Below are 26,216 nucleotides of genomic sequence, written 5' to 3' on the forward strand. Positions count from 1 at the left end.
TGGGTATGTCCAGCCTTAAGGTAAATACAGATTGTGTCATTCATTAGCAGCTTTCTGCTTGATTTAGCATGACTACAGAAGCAGTGACATAGAGTAACAACATGGGTATGTACTCAGGGCTCTTCTAAGACCATATATCTCAGTCAAAACCTGTGCCTCTGCAAATTCCTTAGGGTTAGAATAGCCTCCCCAGGATGTGGTCAAACCCTGTAGCTATGTTTTTCATCTCTGTTCAGTTTGAAATTACAGCACTCAATGATTTTCCTCAGAAATCTGCTTCAGCTCCTTTGCCTCTTTTGTGTCCTGGACTTGCAGGGAGCAGCCTATTTGTCACAGCATAGTTAAAACACTGTGAAAAGCACTTGATTTCCTGATTAGTCATGTATGTGTTCAAAGATGGGCAGTGTCAGATGAGCTGATCTCTCATAAAGGTCAAGGCAGGTTAGCTAAGGGAGGTCAGAGCACCAGTAATTAAGGCCTCAACACCAGATGGCATCTCGATAACAGAGCCAAGTCAGAGGCAAGGCATGTGAGCATTCCCGTGAGAGCGATGCTGGTGGTAATGGGGGGCTATTGGAAGGGCAGGGGGGTTAAGGAAATACAGAGGAGGTGTCTTGAGTGTGATCTGCTTACAATGGGCGGTTTAGTTAGCAAGAGACTCCGATGCTGAAGAGCCATGCAGTTCCTTCTGTGTGCTCATATTAAGGCTGTGTGCGTTTTGCAGTGACAGACGCAGGGCGCAGGGTGTTTCTAGGGGCTGTACTGCAGAGCTGTGGGCACACTCACATGCCCTGCCAGGCTCCCTGTACCTGTGCCGAGCTGGCTGGGCAGGGGCTGGGGTGCTGCTGGGGCAAAAGGGTTAAGTGTGCTCTGCCAAGATTGAAAGTCCAGCTGTGTCCACGGAACAAAACCAGTTTGTCTCGCGTGTCTGACCAACCCAGACCTGAACTAATGGAGCAAACAGGTGTGAAGGGAGAAGGGTTTTGCTTGAGCAAGTAGCTCCTTGTCTACTGGATAAAGGGAAAGTCAGGTCAGTAGGAATCAACACATCCCTCATCAGATGGCAGGGAGAGGAGTTGCTCTTCAGAGAGCAAAGACACTCAAGATTAACCTGTTACCTGCTGGGGCTCACTTCCAAGGAGATCTCAAGTCAAAGGGCATGGGACCAGGTCCCAGCAGGCTTCTCCTCCTGGACCTGGAAATCCAGCTCAGAAGCCTTGTGAATTTCTTTTTTCCATGGAAGAATTGAGGAGGAAGGAAATATGAGGACAGATGGCTGGGCTATACCTTTTACGTATTTGAATTCTTTCATACTACATTAAGTAGCAAGCAGCTTTAATCCCCATGCTTCAGCCCATCCCTTGCTTTACGGAAGAGTTTCAAAGTGGTTCTTGAGCCTCCTGGCTGCCAGTACTTTCTGAAACGTGAGCCAACAGAGGCTTCCTTGTGAAAGGCAGCTCTGTTTCAGATATGATAATTGTAAATGATACTGCCTCCTTACACGTTCTTGCAATTTTAAGGAGGAAAAGCTATTTTTGCTTGCTGATCTTTGTACATTTCTAAAAATACTTCATATTCTTTCTCAGAGGTGACTCTAACTTCTGGATACAAAATTTATACTTCAGTTTGTGAAGTCTGCAGTGCACTGGGATAATTATGGTTGGAAACTGCCATGCTGTATGTAGATAAGATCGTAAGTGAGGTCATTCTTTTCCTCCAGAATTGCCAGCCTCACACATTTACTAGGTTTTAACAAAGCACTCTAATGCATCTTTTGAGCAGCCCAACAACCTGTCTCTTGTACAAACTGTACTGAAACACCATCTTACTGCAGTCAAGTAAAACTTATGCTTGTGTGGGCTTCATCCAGATTTCTAGTGTTGTCAAGGACTTATTTTGTTATGTTACTTGAGAGCCACATAATACAGGCAAATTTGCTGGAGTCACACCAAAACTGTCCTATAACCAAAATGAAAGTGTAAAGTAAGCCCTTGTGCCACTTTTAATCTAATTGCAGAGCAGTTGTCAAGAGGTAAATATTCCTCACTAATTTTCTTCGAAAGTTTAAGAACCTAAGAGTCCCTTTGTATTTCTTCAGTGGTTTTTGTTTGTTTGTTTGGGTTTTTGTTTTGGTTTCTTTTTTGTTTGTTTGGGTTTTTGTTCTTTGGGTTTGTTTTTTAAAGCCTTCAGCTCAGAAAATCACAGCTCTATTTGGAAAATGCCATATTCTGTACTTTTTCATATGCATGGAGTCGGCTTTGTGATGTGTTTAACCCACATTGGCTATGTGCAGAAAGCAAGATGTTTTAAAAGAGGAAATAATAATGGTGAATACACAGAAATGTTTTTAAAAGTCTCCACTGTATGTCAAATCTGCCAATATAGCTTATTTTAAAGAAAATTGCAAGTTAATGCCTTTATAAGATGGTGAAAATACAAATTCTGTTGGAATTAGAATCACTAAGGCAATGAACTGGGACTCCCAACAGCCACAGTAAATTCCTTGTGGGAACGAAGAAGAACCTCCAACATAATTTTCTACTCTATGGTTTCTTTGGCAGAAGTTTGAATACAAAGGCTGCCTTTATCAATTGCATGTTTATTTTCCTCAGCTTCTCATACTTTATAATTTGGCTGTGAATTTTAAAGAGCATTAAATGGAGCAGAGATTAGAAATTGGTTCCCTTTGTGTCCTATTGAAAGCAGACCAGCCCCTCCTCCTTAGGCAATGCAGAGTTCTTTGCTAATAGGGCTGACTGAACAAGTCTTCATTAAACTTTATGTTGCTGGGCTGGAGAATTTATTTGGCCCCATCATCTGTTTAGACCGTGACCTGGACAAATCACCCGTGATGCCTTGGATGTGAAAAGGCTTTGTTTGGCTTCTCCCATTCTTAACACAATTAGTAGCCCTGCAGCTTGCCTCCTTGGGCAAGGTAGGGTCATGCTGTCTCTTGGTGTAATTGCTGCTCTCAAGGTAACTCACTTGGAGTACCCCTCGAGTGATTCCGTAGCATGTGATTTTAGCCAGTAAATCCCAGTCCCATAGAAATGAGTGGCAGATGAGGATAAAGCTGGTTATACCCATGTGTTACAGTCACTCCGTACTGTCTGTGCTGGCAACCTGCTAGGAAGCATAATCAACTGAAATTTCCTCTAAACTGGTGTAAAGAAACTCAGTTAAGCAATATGTCTGCCATTAAGGTGACTGAGGCTTTTCTCCACTTCCAAACACTGTGGTCCAGATGTTCACTGCCTCCTTTTTTCAACAAGGAGTAAGTTACAACACATGTGACTTCTGTGTATCATGGCAGACTTCACACAAATCTCTGATTAAAAATCACCTTCCACTTGAAGATAAGGTTATTACAAAGAATACCAAATAAAGCAGACAGCTTTTTGTAATAGTCATTAAAGCCTTAGGAGTTGTTTCACAAGTATGTAATCCCTTGAACATGTCAGAGTTTGCTTTGCTCCAGAAAAATGAAAGGGTTTTAAATTGTATTTCATCGTCATCAATCCTGAGGATGATGCATTTACTTTGGCACTGGTTTTGCTACTTCTTCAAATGAGGTCTCTGTTCCTTTGCATGTTACTGCACTGGAGGGAGTGGTATGATTTCCATTCATTATGGGCAGAAGGTAAGATTTCAGGTTTCTTCCCCCAGGAGCTGGCTCATGCATCCTTTAAGCCTTTCCCTTTTCCGTGCCTTAAAGTCACAAGGCAGTGGAAGCATGCAGCAGGTGAGCCAGGGTGCTCCCTCTTTCTCTGCGTCTGTGAGTATAATTATATATATTTCTATGTATGCGTGTGTGTGTGCATGTATACATGCTCTTATTTGTAGATTCTCCATGACATCAAACAAAACTTAAGTCACGTTTTAAGTTGGAAGGGAGGGGTGAGCATCAGACAAACCCAACCAAGTGAATGTTTGAATCAGACAGGTCTCAACAGTGCTACAAATAATACCCTGTCCCACCCCTGGCTTTCTGGCCCACCTCCGTCTGTCTCCACACACACAGGTCCAGGTTTCCTCAGCCCACAGCACAGCTTGCTTTGCAGCACCAGAAGAACCATTTTCTGAGAGGTGGCATCCACCCAGTTTGTGAGGAAAATAACATTTTGAGACCCTTCTGAGCCAGCCTCATCTTTGAGGGGGACAGGCTCCTGCCTGCAGCTTGTAGGTAGAGAAGGGCTTGGTAACATATGATAGGAGGCGCATCCAAAGAGATCCATTTCTAACCACAGCAAGGCTGGCTATATATGAGCCAGCAGTGTGCCCACGTGGCCAAAAAGGCCAACAGTGTCCTGGCTTATATCAGGAATAGTGTGACCAGCAGGACTAGAGGGAGTGATTGTACCACTGTGCTCAGCGCTGGTGACGCCCCACCTTAAATACTGTGTTCAGTTTTGGGCCCCTCATCATAAGAAGGACATTGAGGTACTAGATAGAGTTCAGAGAAGGGCAACGAAGCTGGTGAGAGGTCTGGAGCACAAGTCTGATGAGGAGCAGCTGAGGGATCTGGGGCTGTTTAGCCTGGAGAAAAGGAGGCTGAGGGGAGACATCGCTGTCTACAACTACCTGGAAGGAGGTTGTAACATGGAGGGTGTTGGTCTCTTCTCCCAAGTAGCAAACAATAGGACAAGAGGAAATGGCTTCAAGTTGCACCAGGGGAGGTTTAGATTGGATATTAAGAAAAAATTCTTCATGGAAAGGGTTGTCAGGCATTGGAACAGGCTGCCCAGGGAAGTGGTGGAGTCGCCATCCCTGTAGGTGTTTAAAAGGTGTTTAAAGGAGGTTCTTAGGGACATGGTTTAGTGCTAGAGTTAGGTCATGGTTGGACTCGATGATCTTGAGGGTCTCTTCCAAACGAAATGATTCTATGATTTGAATGGCATGCATGGTTAGGGCACCCTTGGGTGTGAAGGAGGCATCTCTGAGAGGTCTCAGCATGAGAACTAGACCAGCTGGGCAGTGATCTGTGGCCTGTGAACTTCTCTACACACTCTTGTTCTCACATACCATAAATGCTTACTGACAAAACCCTGCTTCAACCATGTGGAGACATGTAACAAGCAGAAACCCATCTGAGACCATGTCTCATATAGCTCCTGGATATTAATGGGCTTGGTTATTCATATTTTCAGTCATAAGAAGTCATATTTAGGTCTGACTAGTGCCTGGAACGAGACGTGTTATACAGCTGAGGATTATCTGGCTTTCAATTAATCCTTCCTCCCAGTATACCTTGATGTTTTTCATTCCTTATGTGTTGTTGGTTTTTTTTTTTGCTCTGAGTATATCCTGGCCTAAAGCATCTTGTCCTGCCAGGATGGTACTCCAGAAACGCATTCTGAGCCACTGAGCTTTAATTTTGCCATCTGTTCCTCACAAGAAAAGGATCTTGGGATGGCTCCTGTTCAGAAGGCAGTCGTTGCAAGATAAATTATAAACACAAGCCAAACACGACTGATGGGATGCTGTTCAGCTGAATTGTACAGGCTGGACTTGGTTCTTTCTTTCTCAGCTGCTGCAGGATGAACATGGGCCAGCACTGACAAGAACACTGCTTAAGAGCAAGTCCTTATCTGTTTTCTATACTTCAAATGCCTCAGGAAACAGAGTTGAAACAGACTTTCATCCTGGTTTCACATTTTGTAAGGATGAATATTAATAAGGCCTGCTGAGGTGTGATGAAATATATTTGAGCGTGGGTAGCTGGGGGAGCTTATGGACTCTCTGGCGATTTGTTCTGCAATGAGATCCATTCTGCTGTCAAACAGGCCTCAGGAGTAAGAGTAAAACTCCACTGGTTAGCTATCTACAGCAATATCTGCCAAAGAAGTGTCAAACATCAAAAGAACAATCTTGGAAGGGGTGAACTAGACACCTGATATTGATCAGCTGGTTTTAGTTTTTCTGCAGGGGTTGTTGGAAAAGTTTCCTGGCCTAACTGGTTCTGACAGAACTTCCACCAAGGTCCAAGGTGGAGTTTTGACATTCTGGACCCAGACTGGCAATAGGAGGGCAGATAAGGTCCTTCTCTCAAATGAAGGACATAAAGCTCAAGTTGAGCTCTTGTGTAAACGAGAATAGAGTTGAACCTAGGTTTCCCACAGCCAAGCAGAAAGCCTGAGTCACCAGCCTAACAGGGATTTTGGATTGAGTTTATCCTGATTTTTCACAAAGGCTGATGTGAGTCTTTGAGGTATTGAGCTCAATGGTAACAATGGCAGTTTAGTGCATGTATTTTTTGGAAAGCAGATTTTTTTTTCCACAAATCTGATTCTGATTCTACTTCTAATTTGAGTTAATAGCTGTGCACATTCTGAAAGTGTTTTTATCAGACAAAGGGTCAATGGACTAATACCACATGAGGAAGAAAACTGTTTCCTGAGAAACAAGTCTGCTTCAGTATGTCCATAACATCCCAGCACCCCATGTAGTGCTCTGTTGTGGTGGCCAGATTAATTATGGACTTTAATTGGGAACAAGAAACAAAAGAGGGAGTCTAGGGGAAGATGACTTCATCTCCCTGCTCATCTTACATTGCTGTTTCACACAAAAAGACTGAGGCAACAGACAGAACAGCAGACAAAATTATCTACAGAAAGGTTTCCCTTGGCTGAGGAGAAGGATAAAATGAGAAAAGGATCATTGTTCATCTGGAAAGTCACAAGTGCAGGTCTGAGTTTTCATCTTTCCAGCCAGCATGAGCATGTTAGTTTAAGCCTCACACCTTTAGAAGTTTTTGTTCAAGGGGTTTGTCCTTGGGCTAATTTATCCATCTCATTCTGCCTTAGCCTCAACTTGCTACAAGCCTGGGCATTTTTAGCCTCTGTGAAACAAAACGTGCCTTTTCGTACACTGATCAAGAAGGCCCTATCTGCTGCGTAAAACTGTTGTAACGAGATGCAGGAGGGAAGTGAGCAGTGACAGTGTTGCGTAAGGGACAGCTTCATGGTTGGCAGACCTAGAGGTATTAGAAAATATATGTTCCAGCTCAGACATTAATTATATAATTTCAGATGAGTAGTATTATGGATTCAAATTTGCAAAGGCCTAAATGGAGAGGCTGGCACAAGGTGGGACAATATGTGGCCACTCTTAATTTGTTTTTATAACTAAGGAGAGGCATCTAACCACTGATTCTGCCCCTTAGTAAGGTAGTCATGTCTCTTCTGTAGGCTGGCAGGCACCAGCTTTGCTGTGTGCTGTTCTGGACCTTTCCCTCCTGAAGGACTCCTGTACAACATGGTTGTCCTTACAGTACCTGATCACATAGTCATTTATTCTGTCATCTACTCCACCCTTCATCATTTCTTTCACATCGTTAGACCAAAACCCAAAAGTTGTAGGTTAGTCTCTCCTTGTTGCTACATTCATTATTCAAACCATACAGCCATTTACCTTGTGCGGTTAATTCAGCATACTTAAAATAATTTCTATACTGAATTATTTTAATGGCTAAACGTAAAATCAGTAATTTGTTTGTAAGCTGAATACTTTCTGGCATGATTTCCAAATTATCCAGATAACCCTGCCTTCAGACAATCTGTTTGTTTTCTTTTGTGTGTCAAAATCCCAAATACATTTTGTTTCTCCATAGTAACCAGTAAGGGGAAATGAGAAGAATCTGGGTAACCCTAGAAATGTCACAACAGAGCGGAAGGATGCTGGCTGTTCCTCAGAGGCACTGACAGATTGTCCCCATGGGTTTCAGTCTTACATCTGAACTGCTTGGGGTAGGGGTGGGGGCAAGGACAGACGATGTAGGCTAAACTGGGAGATTTGGGAAGACACAGCTGTTTATTTGGCAGGTGGAATGATCTGTGTTAGTGAACCAGGCTGTTTCGTGTACAGGGTAGGTTTCCTTCTTTCATTTGGTTTTTATGAGAAGAACCGGCAAGAAGTTCTGGACTGTGAAATCTAATTCCTGGCTATTGCAAATGGATGTTTCCTGTTATCTCTCTCATAAATTTGTCTTGTTTGGTTTTTTAAAATAGCATTTTTATGCCCTTCATTTTCCTTGTGTGAAACTGCACTAGATTCTCATATACTTCCAGTGATCAGAAACTGTCCTCCAATTTCTGTCCTTTAGTTTGAGACATAGCAAAACATCTCCAAGGAGGTACAAAAGCAGAGATTAAAAATGACTGAGTGACTTCTTTAAAATGCGGTAACTGCTTTGCATTTAAAAGTTATCACTGTAGTTACCCAATCTGGAATAAATCCAAAACAGTTCAGCTGAGAGGTCAGAAGAAGATCCCAGTCCTAAAACCACCTGGTGTATGAAGAGTTAACTGGAGACAGCGATTCAGCTGCTGACCCAGGGAGCAGCCTGCTGCATTTCTTGCAAGGTGATCAGCTGAAATGTTTTGGAGTTTGTTTGGGTTTAGTTTTGCCTCCCCCGCCTCCCCCTTCCCCCGCAAAAGGTAGCTTTTATAGGAAGAGGAAAAAACCCAAGACTTAAGTTTCCTTGTCAGAGTTTAAGAGGGAGTTTCGCGGCGCTTCTGTCCGCCTCCCACTCCTGCTCCTCTGGGTGTGCCAGACCCGCACAACTAACCTGCACCTTCCCCCGCCCGGCGCTGGGGCTGGCGGGCGGGCCCCGGGCCCTGCTCCGGCACGCCGGGCGCTGCCTGCGCCGCTGCACCGCGGACAGCCCGACCGACCTGCTGGCGGCTGGCACCCCGAAACTGGAGTTATCTGAGCCCCGGGTAAGTGCAGCAAGGAGAGAATCCATTCATCCGAGTGGTCTGGATTTATTTTTTTATATCGGTGGGAGGAGGAGCATATAAACTTCATTTAGAAGAAGGGGCCGATAAGCGCCTGGGTGGGCGAGTGAGTAGAAGGATGGCTGATGGAGGAACTACTGAGAGAGAAGACCGAAGGAAACGTCTCAGCCCATGATGTCTAAGGGAACCTCTAACACGGTACCACTGACTTGGGAAAGTTTTATTTGCTGGACGAGGCTGATGCTGTGAACTCCGGTAGGATGAGGCAGAGGGCTGACTTTTGGTCCTCCGGGAACAAGTGTTTAAAAAGGGGATCGTACATTGTATATATACAACTAAATCAGCATGTAATGTCCTCCTGTACCTTATTCGTGCTGCCTGCTGCACTGGCAGAAACGCACCGTGTTTTAGAGCCGAGGAGGATGTGGGGGAGGAGGACAGTTTGGTTCATGAACTTTCATGGGAGGTTATTTCTCTTCTGATCAGACAGAGGAAAAGTAGACTGTTTCCTTGTTAATAAAAGCTTCTCTGTGGTATAAGAAGATAAACTGAAACATACAAAAAGAGCTATATTAATTTTCTCCAAATATTGCTGAAAGGATAATGGAAATCTGTGTCTGTGACCACTGAAGTGTTCAAGAAAGGGAAGGTTTGGAAGCAGGTTTTTGCTGGGAGATTAACAGCTCTGAGCTGGTCTGTATAGAATTTCAGTGGGTGAGTGAGCAATTCAGATTTGTCAAGCACGGCATTGTTAGGAGACTTGAGTGTTTTGGTATTTGTTGAAAACACAAGAAATGTGTTGCCCTCGTGTATGCAGGAATAAGCAGCTGCATTTACAAATAAGCATACATTTGGAACCGAGTTCTCAAGTGCAAAAAGCAAAATCCAGCTATGTTGTAATCTATAAGAAAAGATAATTTGATGCAACTAATTTTTTTTCTTCCTCTGTTATTTTTAAACAGCGGTTTATATTGCAGTATCATCGTGTGTAGGAGCGTGTATGTCTGAGCACTTTTGAGATCAAGTTGTGTGGGGACTTCCTTGCAGATACGTTTGGTCTCCTGAATACTTTCTTTGTAACTTTTACATTCCTTATAGCCCATTCCAAAGTACTTGGTTCACTATAAGCTCTCCATACTTAGTCTAGTTACATTAATGTTTTTCTCTGAGAGAGCAGCACTAAAATTAATTCATTGATTTTCTGAATGCATCATGCAACAGGGGAGTGAGATGGAGCTACTTAAATAACTGTTGCTGTATTTTTTCCCACGCAAATTAAAAGGTCAAAAAGCTTTAAAGTGATCATGTGCCTGCAACTTCTGCATATCACAAACCATAGCACGTCCCTGACTTAGTTCCTGTGAGAAAAGAAAAATCTTACCTTTTTAAAGCACTCCCATATGTGACTTCACTAGACAGTTTTAGGTAAATCAGTTCAATGGTTAATTGCTTTTGCTATTAAAATTCTGCATGATTTCTAATCTCAGTTTCTCCATGTTGCCTGCTAGCTATCACATATCACTTATCAGATCCCAGCAATTCTTCTTTTAGAATTTTCTGTGTAGTTGCTTCCAGATTGATTGTTCCTGAATCTCCTTTGGAGCAAATTAAATAGATTGAGCTTTTGTTGTGTGGTAGGACTTTCATTCCTTTAGAGTTGTGGATCTTTGATGAGCCCTTGTCAGTTTTTCTACATCCCAGAATTCTGGACAAATGATTGGGTTATAGTGGTCCACCAGGAACCAGGCGGTGCTACATACTGCTTCACCTTTCTCTTTTCCTAAATCCTAATATTACATGAGTTCTTTTAGCCTCAGGTTTGCACCAGGAGTGATAATAATCCAAATCTTTTCCAGAATCACTGCTTCTAAGGGTGTTCTCTATCCCATGTTGCCATACTTCACTCTGACCCTCCTTATCTGAGTGAAATCCATGGAGGTTATCCCTAAGTGCATACTACTGAGCAGACCATTCACAATAAAACACTTCTACAGATGTCAGTAAATGAGATGTACAGAATTATTTCCATCTAAAAGTGGGTCCTACTGGTGGTTCAGTGTAGCAAGAGGTGCTCCGTTTTATTTCTTCAGCAAAATTGCCGCTTGTAGAATACAGGAGTTCTGCTTTACATGTCTTTTATCGGCTACATCTTGCAGGCAGCCTAACCAGCCAAGGAGCATCTTCAGTGAGTAGTGAAATCTGCTTGGTATCTGGCCATCCACGGGCAGAGAAGGCAATCCCTTTTCCAGGTGGTCCCTTGCTAGGAAGTGAATGAAATCATGTAGATGAAAAGAATCAACCTGAACGTTCTCCTTCCCAAATTTAAGCCAAACTTCAAACATTTTCCAAAGCTGGAAGCCATTGAGTTGAACTTAGCTTATTGTCTGTTTTTCAGCTGCGTCAGTATGTACAGGTTCCAGCTGGGACCAACAGATAATGACTGAAATGTTTTCGGGAATGCTGATCCAGACGACTTTCTGTCCTGACCTGAAGTTCAAATCCTCTCATGGGAGCTCCTTTTCTCAAGAGATTTTCAGTCTGCTTTGTAGGTCATAAAGGTGATGAAGAAACAGTCAAACTTCAGTGTACTTACATGAATGTAGTTTACAGGCTGTTGGAGTAGAGAACTTCTGCAGCCAAGATCCTTGGTCCTCCAACCAAACCAAAAATAAGGCTGCTTTTGGCTGCAGTGGGAATTGCTTTGACTTTGCTGGACATTGTTTCCTCCATTCCTGTACCCAGGTGTTACAGTGAAGAGGGGAAATTAGAGGATAACATTTATGATTTTTATAATGTTTTTCATCAAATATCAAAAATGCCTTGCTTATCACAAAAGTAACCAGAAGTTTTCCATTTGGACAGAGTCTTTGCTCTGGAGTTTATAATTCTGCATGCACGAGAGCTGCATACACATACAGAGCCTCGATGCCTAGAGCCAGAAGTAAGTTGAAGCATGCAGAATTCCAGTACCTGCCCTCCTATTAAACTCTGCACTGATTTTACAGAGGCTAATGCTGCCAGTGCTATCTGTATTTATCTTTTGTGCTCAGGAAGCGTTTGCCACTTCCATTAAGTGACTTACTAATGATTCACAGCCTAGCATGCTGCCAGGAGAAAGAGATAAAATATGCAAGATTAGTGCTTGCTGGATGCTGGAGTTGTAAAACCACCACTCGGCATCCCGGATCAGCCAGAGCTTCCTGGGAGGTGACCACAACCAAGGACATTGTGCCTTGCTCTGCTCATGTTTTTATTCTTTCTGGTGGACCCAGAAGGATGCCAGTTCCAGGCATGCTGTGTTTTTAACCTGTTTGATGCTTGTTATTTTGATTTATTTAGAATTCTGTAGTTAGCGCCAATGCTTGTCTGGGCAAGCAAATACTCCGGAGGAACGTCTTTCCCGAGAGTGAACCTGCGCCAGCGGCACACCTCCCATCCGCTGCTGTCGCCTTCTCCGTCGAGACGAGACACCACTTGCCCCCAGCACAGCACTGCTGCCTCCTTCCCCTTGCTGGGGGCGGCCAGGCAGGGGTTAACAGTTCTTCCCACTCGTTGCTGTCCCCCCACAGCCCCTGGCTGGGCGTTGGGACAGCCCCATAGCGGGGGCAGCCCCGGGGCGGTCCTGCCCGCTCACCCCGCTGCCATGGCAACAGGCCGGGAATGCCTCTGCCTCGCCATCCCTGCCGCCATTCCCCAATGTCTGCTTTGCAGACAGCTTCATTGTCTGCCGGACTGACGGTTGTCTGTCCGTCAGCTTCCAGCGAAGCAGCCTCTTCTCCGAAGACAAAAGGCCCGACACAAAGAAGGGACCAAACAGGGCTGAAAGTTTAACGACGGAGCACAAACCCCTTAGTTTTTGTTTTAACTATAGGAGAAAGAAGAGAAGAATAAGAATTCTGGCTTCTCCTAAATGATAGCCCATGAAGGAGGAGAGGAGGCATAATTAGGTTTTGCTGGGATTCAGCAATTGCTTCCTGATGCCTGATAAGGAGCCTGGCTCACCCGCAGGATTATGTGGCACAGTTTTTCACCCCAGCATGGTCAGGCTGCTGCATTCTGACAGCTGCTCAGATCCTATAATGAAAGAGTTGGGTTTCAGTTGGCTCTATGGGTGAACCAATTTTCATATCCAAAATCAACAGCAGCATTGACCCCAATGAACAGTTTTGTTCATGACCAGCTCAGAGCTCACACACAGATTTCTCCATGTATCAAGTAGATATCTTGTTTCCTAAGGTTTCCCCCTTACGTTGCGGTGCACAGATTATGGGGAAATTTATGGAGGAGAATACTGCTGAGTTAGTAAATACAGGATTTAATCTTCCAAGCTGTCAGCATTTCCAGAGCATTAAAATTCTGGTTCAGATAAACACACTCCCTTCCAGTGCAATCTCTTTCCTTGTCCCAAGCAGAAACATGTTTTCATTAAGTCAAAGCAAGGGCAGAATTCTCCTTCATGACTTCAAACGTTCATATGCATGTTCCTTAACAAATCCTACAAGAAATGCCATTTCACATGAGATGTTAAATTCAAAGCTTTCCTTTGGAGTCTGTACCGAACTGCTGCTGGTTGGGGGGGGGAGGGGAGAGGGGCTGAATGCATCTGCCACAGCAGCTCTTCTCAAATCTCATGCAACAGTCAGTGCTACAACATAATAAGATATTGCTTTAGGGTACTTCCGTTACCTGTTAAGTGTAAAAACTTGTGTTTGTTGCCCATTCATTTCTTGAATGTCCATTTGATCCGTTTATAGGAATATATTAGTAATTATTTTTCATTGTATAGTTTGGGTACCTTTCTTTTCAAGCTCAATAAAGTCCTCATCTTATTATCCCATGTTCCTCGCTTCTGTAATCCCTCTTGTTACCTTTGGGTAGACCTCGGTTCTTTCAGGCCTGTTCTCAAAATCTCACATGGCCCTTCAGAAAGCTGTGCTTTGTTTACAGGGCACAGCAGCTGTGGGGCCTCTGTTGTTTTCCTTCGCATCAGTCACATCCAGTGCTCAGCTCTTGTCGCTCAGCTGCCACCAAACCAGCTACACAGTTTGGTGATACAGGCTGTAAGCTTTCTCATTATATTGTCCATATTTATTTATTTTTTTTTTCCCTAATCTTATCCTGTGCCCTGAGGACCTGCGAAGTCTCATCCAGATTTCAAGAATGCAGAAGTTTATTTCTACTTTGCTTTCTGTGGTGTGTTTAATACAGGCATTGCCCTGACAATATCGGAGCCCAGTCCCATCCAGCCTGTGTACCCTGCCTGATTCCTAGTAACTGCTGTCCCAGGACAGACATTTTCAGGACTCTTTGTTCATCGCCTTCAAAGCTGATATCTTATTCTCTCATGTATGATGTGTGTATGTACACATATATGGCAAGGGGCTCTCAGTGACTGAGGTGGCTGATATTTAGGGTCTCTTGTTTACTTCTCCACAGGATCATTTTAGTATTTTCTGCTCTCTGTCTTCTTACAAAGAAAAAGAGATGATGTGGCAAAGCCACTAGCTGAATTCCTCCCCATCTGTACCCCCATCAAAAGAATGGGTAGCATCATTTGGGAAAGAAAGAGGACACACAGCAAAGACTAGGCAGTTCTGGAGAGCTGAGACTTAACAGGAAGAACTGAGTTAGCGTGGCTGAGAAGTTTTGCAGGACAAGCATAAGGGAATGTGGGCCCTGTGTTTTTGCCCCTGAGCAGAGCCGTAGCAGGGAGGGAAGGTGCCTGCTAGAGATGGGAAGATGGGAAGTTACAGTTCGTGCAGAGAGGAAGGAAACATGGGGTTTCTTCTTCACTTCTCACCACAGAGTGCTGTGATAACATCATGGGCTACTTCTTTCCATTCTTCACACGTGGGTCTCTTTTGGTCAAACTCTCCCATTTAACAGTGAGTCCCAAGCCTTTCTGCTCGCTGTAACCATACCAGCATGGCCTGAGGGAGAGAGGAAGAAACAGCTTCTTGGATCATTTCTGTTTGGCTGCTTCTGTGGAATGACCCTGAATAATCCCATGTACCATAGTGGCTCCACACACATATACAAAAAAAAGAAAAACAGAACTCCAAATGACATAAGGAAGATAACAGCCCAGTATTTGGTTCTGTTGATTTCCTGTAATTGTGGGTAGCAGCACAACAGCTGGGCTTTTATGGTGGGAGCCTGGGCCAAAGGAAAAGGCTGTGCTAAGGGAGTCCCAGACCTGGAACAGATGAGTGTGGAAAGTGGGGAATGGCCTCATTAATCAGAGCAATACGTTGTAAAACAAGCCATTCCCTCATAACAGCCTTGTGGGCTGGTCAGCAGCTGCCTTGAGGTTGGAGATGAGGTGCTGATAGAACCATGGGATGTTAACAACACTCAGTCTGGGGCAGAAGGCAAGAGCAGTTGACAAGTTTTCTGTCTTCCACTATCTTTGGGAAACCTTTTGTTATGTGCATATGAAGGGTGAGTTGGGTCAGCTCCATTAGTTTGTGAAGTTGGCTGAAGTTGTTGATAGTGTAGTTGTGCTAGTCAGACTGGCAGGGCAGGCACAAGCTCTGCAGATACAGCTGGGCTTTTAGAAACACTCTCCAAGACAGCCCTTGTAACATCAATGTAGTTTTCCTGGATGGCAAAAACTGAGAAGAGTCTTGAAGTGTCACTGTAAAGGAGGGTGAAGTTAGGAACAAGCATGTTTCAGTATCTTACTGCAGCAAGACTTTGCTTTCCAGGGTCTTGACAACTGTTTGGAAACTAGTGGGCTTCTCTAAATATTTTCACTTGGTGAAAATTTTTGTTTGGAATCTCTGAGCAACCTGCTTTTATCACCCCTGTTTCTACCTAAGCAAATATTTAGGTCTTTCAGGTGCACAGTTTAAAATAGTATATGTAGTCTTCACATCCGTACAGTCCCAGGGTGAGGAGCAACCCCATGCTCACCTTAGACTCCTGGAAAAACTCCCAAGTCTCTTTCCATTTTATAAATGTTCCCCAGCCCACCTTACTGCTTGATCTTGATGTCTCAGGCCTTTATTTGTCCCAGTCCATGCAATTTATTTGAAGGAAAATCAGACATGAAATACTTTGGGTTTTTTAACAAAATAATAGGGATATTTTCTGTATTCTGATTTTGTGTAAGAACATGTCTCCCAGATCATAAGTTTTAGTATTCCAACATTGTGCAAGGCTGGTGCATTAAAAATAACTGCATTTTAAATCATTAATTCATATTGTAGTTTCCATTGAAAGCTGGGAAGATATATTCTTTCTATCTATCATCAGTTTTGCCCCCAATTAATATTAGATCAGTCTTGGCAGAGGGAACCATGCCATGCCCTTGCTGTCTTTGGAAAAATCAGTATTTGTCACACTGAGATCTCAGGCAAGAGTATTGCTGACTCTGGTACTAGAGGCCTTTCTGGTTTACCTCTAGTATTTTTGATGTAATCCTTCTTGTTTCTAAATGATGTGGACAGTGCTCTGTTTTTCAGTGTATGGGAGGAACAAACGGTAAGAAGCAAATGCTCAGCATTCATCCTTGCAGTTCACAACCAGTCCTGTATTTAAGCATCCAGTCTTGGCTGTTTACTGCAGTTTCTTCACGTTTCTATTTGTTTTCATCCAGATATATCGGCTTGCAAGCAACCAGTGCACAAGGAAATTCCTTGGCACTCATGAGTTAAATTTTGCTCAGCCAAAGGCCACAGCTTCTACTGTCTCCAATTATTTTATTCCCCAGGAGCTCCCTTGTTTATTCCATTTATCCTTCGTGGTCCCTAGAAAGCCCACAAGCTTTCACATGACTTATGATAGCCTACTCATCAAACTCCATTAACACTTTCCATTACATCAGTATTTTTGCTTTGTTACAGAGAGAAAGCTTGCAGAGCAGAGGGCATTAACTGCTGGCTGAAGGTCACTTAGACAATCACATAGTTCAGATTAGCACCTAAGCCTTTTGCAGCTCATTCCTATGTCATATCCTTTGCATCATGCTGCTTGTCAAGCACCTGTAATTAGCATTATTTGTTGAAGGTGGGGGTGTTGCTTTGACAGGTGCATCCTCAGCCACATCTACATGGGTCAGGCATTACACAGAGATCAGGCTGTCCTTTCTGTTTCCTCACACTATTTGCAGCTAGTCTCCTTCAGCCCTTTGTGTTATGTGTCAAAAATCCCTTCAGGAACTGGGGAAAAAAAAGAACTTTGCCTACACATGGCTTTGCTATAGCTCTTCTCACCTTTGCATTGAGCACCTCATCTGTTAATTCATAAAACTTGGTTGAGGCCGGGAGCTCCCACATGCTTTGAGTCAAGAAGAACTAGCCAAACTGGCTGCCCTCTCATAGTTACAAGGTCTTCTCTGCACTTTAAACAGAAAATTTTTGCATGACAAGTTACAGGAGAGAAAAAAAATATTAGCATAAGCTTCAGGCAAAAGTGTTAACTGTTCCAATATATATATAAATATGTATCAGCTGTGTTGTCTATGGAACAAATCTGTCTTTACAGTTAATCGGCTAACTAAATTATTAAAATATGTAGCTGAAATTTCCACAGAGCCTTACATTAGAAATTGGGAAATAGGTCTTTAGGTTTTTTGAAATAACAGCAGTGGCATAACTTGTAAATCGTTTTGATATTGCTCAGGATAAAGGTGGTGTATAAATACGAGATTACCTCTTGCCTGGATAACCGTAGATATGCAGACAAGTCTGGCAGACAGGATGTGAGCTGCTGACTTGATATGATATAAAACTTGATCCTGGGAAATGCCTTGGGTGCAGGAATGAGGAAGTTAGTGCTACTATTTTTAAATGTTGTGGGGAGCCACAAGTGTTAGCAATAGTGCATTTTGATGATGTAAAATGACAAATACCTGTTTTTTTCTCCTCCATCCCCATCACTTTTTTCTGTGCAGTAGATAGATTTAAATATTTGTCTATCAATATACATTTTAATTTTGTACCTTTTTTTTGGTCGGTCATCAAGCAAAACACATTCCTTCTTTCCCTGATATACCTTGTTTTGCTTCTTTGTAAATGATGTGCAGAGATGGACATCAGTGTTTATTTTTGTAAGCAGTGAACTGAACACTGGTACAGTCTTATTCAACATGCCTGTGTACTGACTTGTCCTTTTTTGCTACCGAATCAGCGCAAGACTGAGCAGATAGTTGGAGTGTTGTTGGCTCCAGTCACGCAGGATCTGCCCAGCTAGGAATTAGAGATCACCCAGTTACTTTGTGCCAACTACGAAGTTGTCATCAGCTGGTATTACCATTTCTGGTCACTATCAGTACAGTTTCTGAACTGATGGGCTGGCAATAGCAAAACCAGGATGTTTCAGAGATCTCATACACGTGATGGTCTCCTACCTTCAATTTTTCCTGTTATTATGAGAACATTTCTTGCGTTCTTGCATTCATTCAACAGAGTCAGACCCTCATGCTTATTCAATACTGCAGCTGTCTTTGGATCCATAACTTGATGCATGAGACCACAGTGTGTTGCTTTGCAGTGAAAGGTTACGCTGCTTAATGGGACCCCAAATTCTGAGAGGATCCGGTAGCTGGCACATTTCCACCTGTGGTCTGGCACTGCAAATGTCAGGCTTATTTCACATGGTACTGTCTCAAGCACTGAAGGCAAAACTTAAGAGGTCTGCAAACCTCTGTATTTTGTTACCAGTCCATCATATATTCCTTGTAAAATTATGGCATAATGAAGTAGCGTATTGTCTGTGTATGAGAGATTTGTGTAACTGCTCTTTGCAAAACAGAGTTTGCTCAGTGGATGTTAGTATCAGGTCCTCCAAGATGAAGTGTCATCATCTTTGCCTTTGTAGGCTTGGCTACAGATTTATTCTGCTTGCCAAATATCATTAACTTCCTGAAATGTCCTGGGCTGGCAGACCTTGTTCACTCTCAGACTATTTCTTCATAAGCTCCATGGTTTCGTCTCAGTGGCAGTTCCACTATTGAAGGATATGCTGTATGTACTAATTATTAATATCAGAGAGGGAAGCAGAGCTCTGTGGATAGAAGTCCAAAGTACATTCAGAGGCAAACTGATTTTGTTTGTCTTTGACAACGTACTTTGAAAGGAACTGCTTTTGAAAAATGACATGTGTGTGTGTTCCATTGTTCTCATTTGCTCCTTGTTTTCCTTTTGGACGAAAGATGAAGCAGTAGGATTCATTCTTCTCCAAGGAACCAGTCATTCTCTTATTGATCCCCTCTGCTGGAACAGGTTCAGCTTTGTGTTTCCTGGTTCTGCTCCATCCCCTCACGCACAGGCTTTGTCCAGCCTGGCCAAACTTGGACCTTAACTGCTCCAGTGGTAGTAATAATGACTAAGACTGGGGTGTGCTCGTAGACTCAGTAACCTCTGGACTGAGCACACCTTGCTGAGAACAAAGCTAGATGACATAGTGGTAAAAATATGTCAGTTTTATCTATGCTGTGTCTTCAGGCATGGAAATGAAGTTGCTTTGTACTGAATCATGTAGGTATGCTTAGTTGCTAAGATGTTTACTTCATGAGTATATTATGTTTGTTTAATAGAAATGAGTTCTAAGGAAAAACAAGCAGATTTTAATGCTTTCTCCACCACTCATATGAAACCTGTTCACAACTTGGCTAAAATTTCTGAGGTATATGTGATGGAGTGATGCACTTCAGTCACAAGAGAGAAGCAACAATATATTTTTATATAAACCAGTGACTTAACAAAGTTCAATGGTAAATGCAAGATCCGATGGCAAGGTACATTTGATTATTTACTGCATAGAGGACAGGGTAAGTCAGACACACTGGGGAGGCCCTCCACGAGGGAGTCACAAGATTCAGAGCAGAATCCTTTGCTTTCTAAACTCTTACTGAGCGGAGTGGAGGTGCAGCTGGATCCAGTCCTTGTCCCACACTTGGTCAATGGTTCATGTCTAAAGGATTATACAAGCACAGTCAGTCTAAGCTATAACCTTAGCAAAGCTCACAAAGTTTAACAAGCCCTTAGCCACTTACTGAGGATGTATTGCAGCAAAGAATCTCTGAGTGTTGCAGAGTGAAGGATCCCTACAGCAGGTGTAACCTTGAGAGCCATCCCACCCTAAGCGGAGATGCTGTTGTGCAGCCTGCTGCAGAGCAGGAGAGCTCAACGAGCTCTGGGCTGTCCACTGCTTAAGGAATAAGGTGATTGATTTATAGTCATATTTGCATACCAGCAAGAAGTCTAGGTCCCTGCCCTTGGCTACTGTGTGGGCATCCGTCTCCCCAAAGTCCAGCTGAAGCGACCACCCCTGTGGCTGTTGCTTAGGCGGGGGGCGCACACCACCACGTTACAAAACAACAGTATTATGTCACGTATATATTGTGAATTCTTTAAACAGGCATAGTCTTGTCTAAAACTTGTAAAAATCTTGAAGACTTTTTCTAATTACATCAGTCTGAATGTACCCCCTTCTGGCCAGCTAGTGGAAATACATGAGCTGATCTTCAGGAAAAAACAAGTGCTTCATAGATCTGAGACTGTCAGATGGGTTTAAATCAAAAAGCCTTCTTTTCTGTAGTAGTTTTGAGACCCATTCACTACCATTGTTTAACACATAAGAGAATAACTCCACTTTTTTAAAGTGTGTTACAAGAACAAAATGTATTTGCTTCAATTTGTTTTTAAAGTAGCCTTCTTCTTTTCTTCTTTACTGACAACAGGAGCCAGAGTTTTAGCTACTCAATAAACATAACACAATAAAAATATTGAGTATTTTTCAATTAAATCATGCAGTAAAGTTCTAAGTTGCAAACTGATTTTATTATCTTCAACATTTTCTTTAATCAAGGAATAATGACAGGGCTCTGATCGAATTTCAGTCTTTGTTTAATTAGTTTCTCCAGTTGAATGAAGATAAACAGAGGAGAGGAAAACACATGGGACAGAAAAAGGCACTCAAATATTATCATACATAGCTGGTTGCAGTGAGACTTCCAGCTGCAACTACCACCGTTCTTACAGGTAGTCTGAGCTCTATTTCTTAATGGTTGGGTCAAGCCTGGTTGTTGGGAAGATGTTCTCTCCCTTCTCCAAGCAGCAAGAGGCAGCATGAAGGATGGAGACACGGGGCAAATAATTCAGGGTAATGAAGCACCATAAGCACAAAATGCAGTAGTCTTTCCTTCCCATAAATACATACATTTGTGTAGGTATGGAATAATAAGAAAATGTCAAAACATCAACAAATGTAGTCAACAAAAAACTTATAGGGTTCTTTAAGATAATACATGGAGAACAGTCCTTTTCAACAGTTTTCTTGCAATATGAGAGCAGCTGCAATCTAGCTGTGAGAGGCTGAGTCATCATTTGTTTTTATTTCATCTTCAATTTAGTATCTGCATGATGGGTTACATTTAAAATGAAATATAGCAGTTCTTATAGACACTCATGGGGATAGATAAATTAATTGAACACAGATTAAACTCGTGTTTTAAATGGAGCTGGAAGCTCTGTGATATGACTTCTTTGTAACTTCAGATGATTTAACTTCTTTTGACGATTAAACTTCTTTGGGGACTTGTGATGAATTTGCAATGGTTACCCAAGCAACAGGCATCACATTTAAGTAGTGATTAACCCACTGCTAGGAACAAACTACGTAGTACTGCAGATGCAGGATGAAACTACATTAAGTTTAATCAGGCCACTGATTTACATGGCCTAAATTTAGACTCCCAACTTCAAAGAGATGTAGTGATAGAATGTGACAGAGTATGATGAACTGAAAAGTTAGCTAAGGATTAATCCATTCAACGTGATCTGAGAAGCATGTCAAGTGGGAGGAGGAGTAAGAAAGGGAACCATAGAGATCAGGTCTGTGACTTCAGTCTTTAATCTTACACATTCTCCTGCTGGTTACTTGGTCTGTGATGATTTTGAAATGTTTCTTAGTTGTGCCATAAAGTATGAAGTTAAACATAACTTTTGTATAAACAGTTCTACACGCTGAAGAACTAGATTACTGTTAAATGTTTGAATGTGGTATGTTCAGCAGCAGGGCTAGAAGGCAAGGACTGTGTGAGCAGTCATCTCTTCCACACATCACATCTTGCAGAGACACTCACAATCTGCAGGAATGCTTACAAACCTGTGTTCCAGCCTGTCTGGTGTTGGTGATCAAGAGGTTTGGAGTTTTCCAGGAAGAAAGTGTCCTGCAGGTTGGGAGAGTACATTTGTAGGTACTCCTATAATGTTACCATACGCTGATTCATAGCATAGGTACCCAGGAAACACATGGAGGTAGTAACAGTTATCATCAGAGGGATATCCTCTGTGCAAAATAAGCAGGCAGTAACTTCCCATTGACAAGAAATTTTCTGTGCTTTGAGATTCCTGCAGATTCCTTGGCACTTTTCCGCTGCAGCTTTGTTGAGCTAGAGAAAGTTGTGCTGATGTCTGCAGCAGTAACAGATTTGACCTTCCACCATTAACAGAGTTGCGGTAAACAGGAAAGCTTACAAAAACAGGTCTGGCATCATAGCTTATACCAAGCTTGAAACTCTTTACAAGTGGATAGATACAACAAATATTCATTGAAGCAGTTCATAGGTTTATATCCAACTCTGTGACATTTACACACATCCTCTGTGTTCTGTGAGAGTCCTAGAAATGTGCTGGGTACTGCAGCGCAGAGGAACAATAACCATTCCCCATTTAACACTCTAATAGTCAACAATTACAAAAAGTGGAAAGAGAACCAGAAGCTATGATGTGATAGTAATGAAGCATTTTCCCAGAGCCACGTAGCAGGTCAGTGGCAAGGCTGGAGATAGGAGTCCAGTTGTATCACTTCAGGGCAATAGCCCACTCATGTTAAATTTATTTTAAATTACACAGTCTGTCTTGGGAGAATCAGAAACATGACAGCCCAAAAAAAAGTGTACAGACACAGTTGTGACTTGGATGGAAAAGGAATGCAAGGAAATTACCAGATATGGATGTCACAGAAAGTATGTGAAAGTATAACCTTTGTCATGGAGAGGTAACTGCACAACAGCCTAGACCATGATTTCTTCCAGATTTTGTCTGTCAGCTTTTCCATCATTGCTTATAGAGAGCTACCACAGGTTTTGTACCTGGCGTCCTCTCAACCTGGCTGATCTTTAAAGGCCAAGTCTGAAGTACTACCTGCCTGTATATCAATGTCTGGTGGAGTTTATGTAGATTACTTTCCCAGCAAGAGCCCTAGAATAGATCCAGCTATGTCAACAGAAAGCTTAGCAATGCATATGTTGTCTGAGAAACTGGTGTTGGCTGCAGCAAGGAAGCAAGTACTCCGTGGGAAGGTGTGACCATGTTAAGGATATGCCTGTACTAGCGACTAAAGTGTAAAGTAGAGCTATCTGAATTAAATTTAAATTAATATCTTCAGGTAACAGAAACAGTCATGCCATGAAGCTCTGAGGTAGTTTCTCTCAAGAGGCAAAATAGACAAGTACTCAGAAAGCTGAAAATCCAGGCTTTTGCTCAGATCCATTTCTTAGAGTCGTTATTTGCTTTTCTTTTTGAAAGGTGTGTAACACTTGCAGGTCTTCTTACTACTTCCTTGGCACAGTTTTGGTCATGATCTGTTTGCAGCTGGATGGCTGCCTTCCCCCGGGCATAAGTAGCATGCTGCTACCTGGGGGTTTTGGCCAAAATAGTTTAAATAGAAAAATGTAAAGATGTTACAATAGAGAGAACCAAAGGTGCCTTTCCTTGTAGTGGGTCACAAGAGGCCAGTCACAGTGAGATGCTCCACATCCATTATAACAATGCTGTTTTCAGTTTATCATACTGAAATGATTAACCATTTTGTTACTGAACACTTCCAAAGCCAATGAAACATTAAGAGGCTTACAGCTGAAAAAAAATCTTACAGTGCAGGTTGGCGTTTTATTGTTCTCTGGGGACTTAAGATTCCAAGTTATTTAATGGCTTGGTAATGATGTTCAGGCAAGTATGTAGTAAGGTATGGCCAGTGCTGGTTGCAGGCACCACTTCCATGGTGAAATAAATGCAGAGGTGCACAGCTGCGTGGGCATCCTGAGACTGCTTGCCCCAGTGCTCACATGTTGCTGCTGTCACTGAGACAGAGCTGCTGTCCCCTTCGCCTCCTTGGTAAATCTGCTCTTGTGTTTGTAGCTGGCTGGAGCAACCTGTCAGGTTGGAATCTGGCAAGGTCAGGCAATAAAAAATTTTAAACTTGCAAAGTAGACACCTATCAAAGTAATTTGCTTAGGAAAGCAAAGTCACATGGTCAAGAAGGACAAAGCCAGTGTTTTGTTTGATCACTTATTCCTTTTTTTATGCAGATCTAGTCTTTCTCAGTCAGGAGTCCCTCTAGGTTGAAGACTGCATCCCATCAGCAAGCTCTCGTCTTATTTTGTAGGAAGGAATTTTGAAAACAGTTATGAAAATAAAACATTAATCTGGGGAATTGGTTTCTTAAGTGTCTGCTCCCAGACCAACTGGGATGCTGCCAAATTGAAGGACATTCGCATTTTAAACTTTGTCACCCATATTTAGGAACTCATCAAAAGTCAAGAAGGGAAAAATCTGAATTGCCCAAGCCATCCTCTAGTGGTGTCAAGATTTTTCGCCATGTTGTATTTGCCTTTGCGGGAGAGGTTCCAGTATTTCTCTTGGGATACGCACACTATTTCATCTAGATTTCAGGAACTTTCTTTGGATGCTTAGCTGCATTAGCATATTGTTCTTTTTATCTTCCCTGCTATTAGTCATTCTCTTACAGACAAAGCTAAAAACCTGTCTTTTCTAGAACCATCTCTGTATTTGTCAAATATGTGTAAACCAAACTATAGGATTATTTGTCAACAGAAGAATGTACTTTTGATTTCAGTTTGGGAAAGAAAGATTATTTCACTTCCCAGATTTGACACTTCCACAAATCAAGTAAGAGTTCATTGATTATTTTTTTTTTCTAGAAAATAAAATTACACAAATTATTACATATATGAAACCATCTTCTCTTAGTGCTTCTGCAGTATTTCTGGGAATCTGGATTTAAAAAAGCAATTAATTTTATAAAACTTGTTCAGTTTAGAAATTATTTTTTTCAGGTGATTTCTGTGTGGTTTTCAAATGGACTCTCAAGGTGGTCTTCTCATCTGCCTTTCTTAAACTTATCAGAAGTGTTAATATTTATTTGTCGGATCACATTTGGTTTCTGGAATTCAAGATTCAGGAAAGGGGAAAATTATAATTGCAGGCAGGGAAGAGGTTGTCCACTCTTAAGAACATAGGAGGTATTGGTGTGGACCTGAGGATTAGAATAATGCCGGATTATTCTTGATGGTTTTTTTTTATTAGTTTCTCACTTAAGGTGTGGTTGTGGATGATAATCAGTTGGCTTTTTGGTTCTTATCCCCACAAATCTATTTATAGTCTTGTAGTAAAACTTAATAGATAAAGGACTCACCACTGTGCCCAGTGGTGCAACCAGTAGCAGGAAACTACAGAGAGGCATTGTGCAAAGCTGGGAGTGAAATGGCAGCATAGAGAAGAAAATCTGAGAAATTGAGGTAGTGCCACTTCTTCTCAAATACACTTTTTACACTATCTGGTCTTTTTATTGCTTTGTTATTATTCTGGCTTGAAAAACAGATTGGTATCATTCTGCTTATAGATAATTCTCCATTATAATACCCCTTAGAATTTGCATGATATGTTTTGTCCTTAGATCAAATGGGTGAGTGGACTCCTGTTCAGCTGGGGTGAGAGGCCCAGAAAATCAAGTTACCCAAGACATTATAATAAGCTAATGGCAGGACTTTGGCTAACATGAATATTCTCTATATCATATTCTAAATGATAACTGAAATAAAAATTCAAATTGTCTATTATGGTTGAAGCAGAATGGAAATCAACATAATCTTCTTTTGGGAACTGGTGGCAATTGAAATAATGACTTAAATAGTTTGTTGTTGTTGCTGTTGTTAATATTGTAAAATATGCTCAAATTACAGGTGTACAACCATACCAATGTGCTGCATTTTACACTCACTTTTCTGCTTATACTGATGAACAGTGACTTCTGTAAAACATGTGATCTGTATATCTATCAGAAGCAAAAGGCACAAGTGCCAGCACTACTGTATTGTACGTAGAGCAAACCCGTGGTGCAGCCGCGGAGTATAATTTCTTGCTGGCTGCTTATTTTTAGGAGCACTCTGATTCATTAGCCCAGTGGGAAGAAAATGGGAGGAAAACCCTTTAATTTCTGAACTCTGGGAATTTATGCTCATTTTGGAAAACACCTTATTAGCACTGCCAGCTATCTCCTCCAGAAAGAGCTGGGATGGAAATAGCACTGTATGGTGCAGGCGTCGGGGAAGTGTCTTGGCAGAGCCTGAGACTAGGAAAATAGCCGTCAAAGGAGCCATGTCCTCACAGAGGATGACGACGGCTTCCACAATACAAGTTCAAAAAAACATTTTTCCTTGTCCTAATGTAC

The 26,216-nt window shown here is 42.2% G+C and overlaps 1 protein-coding gene across 1 annotated transcript in view; it reads left to right on the forward strand.

The window, feature by feature from the left end:
* The window catches only part of STON2 (stonin 2), a gene marked incomplete at both ends in the record, with an annotated part of 54,839 nt that overhangs the window by 18,493 nt on the left and 10,130 nt on the right, over positions 1–26,216 (forward strand). The gene's annotated exons all lie outside the window — the stretch shown is intronic.

This window comes from Nesoenas mayeri, assembly GCF_963082525.1.
Source record: "Nesoenas mayeri genome assembly, chromosome: 5".
Taxonomy (NCBI): Eukaryota; Metazoa; Chordata; class Aves; order Columbiformes; family Columbidae; genus Nesoenas; species Nesoenas mayeri.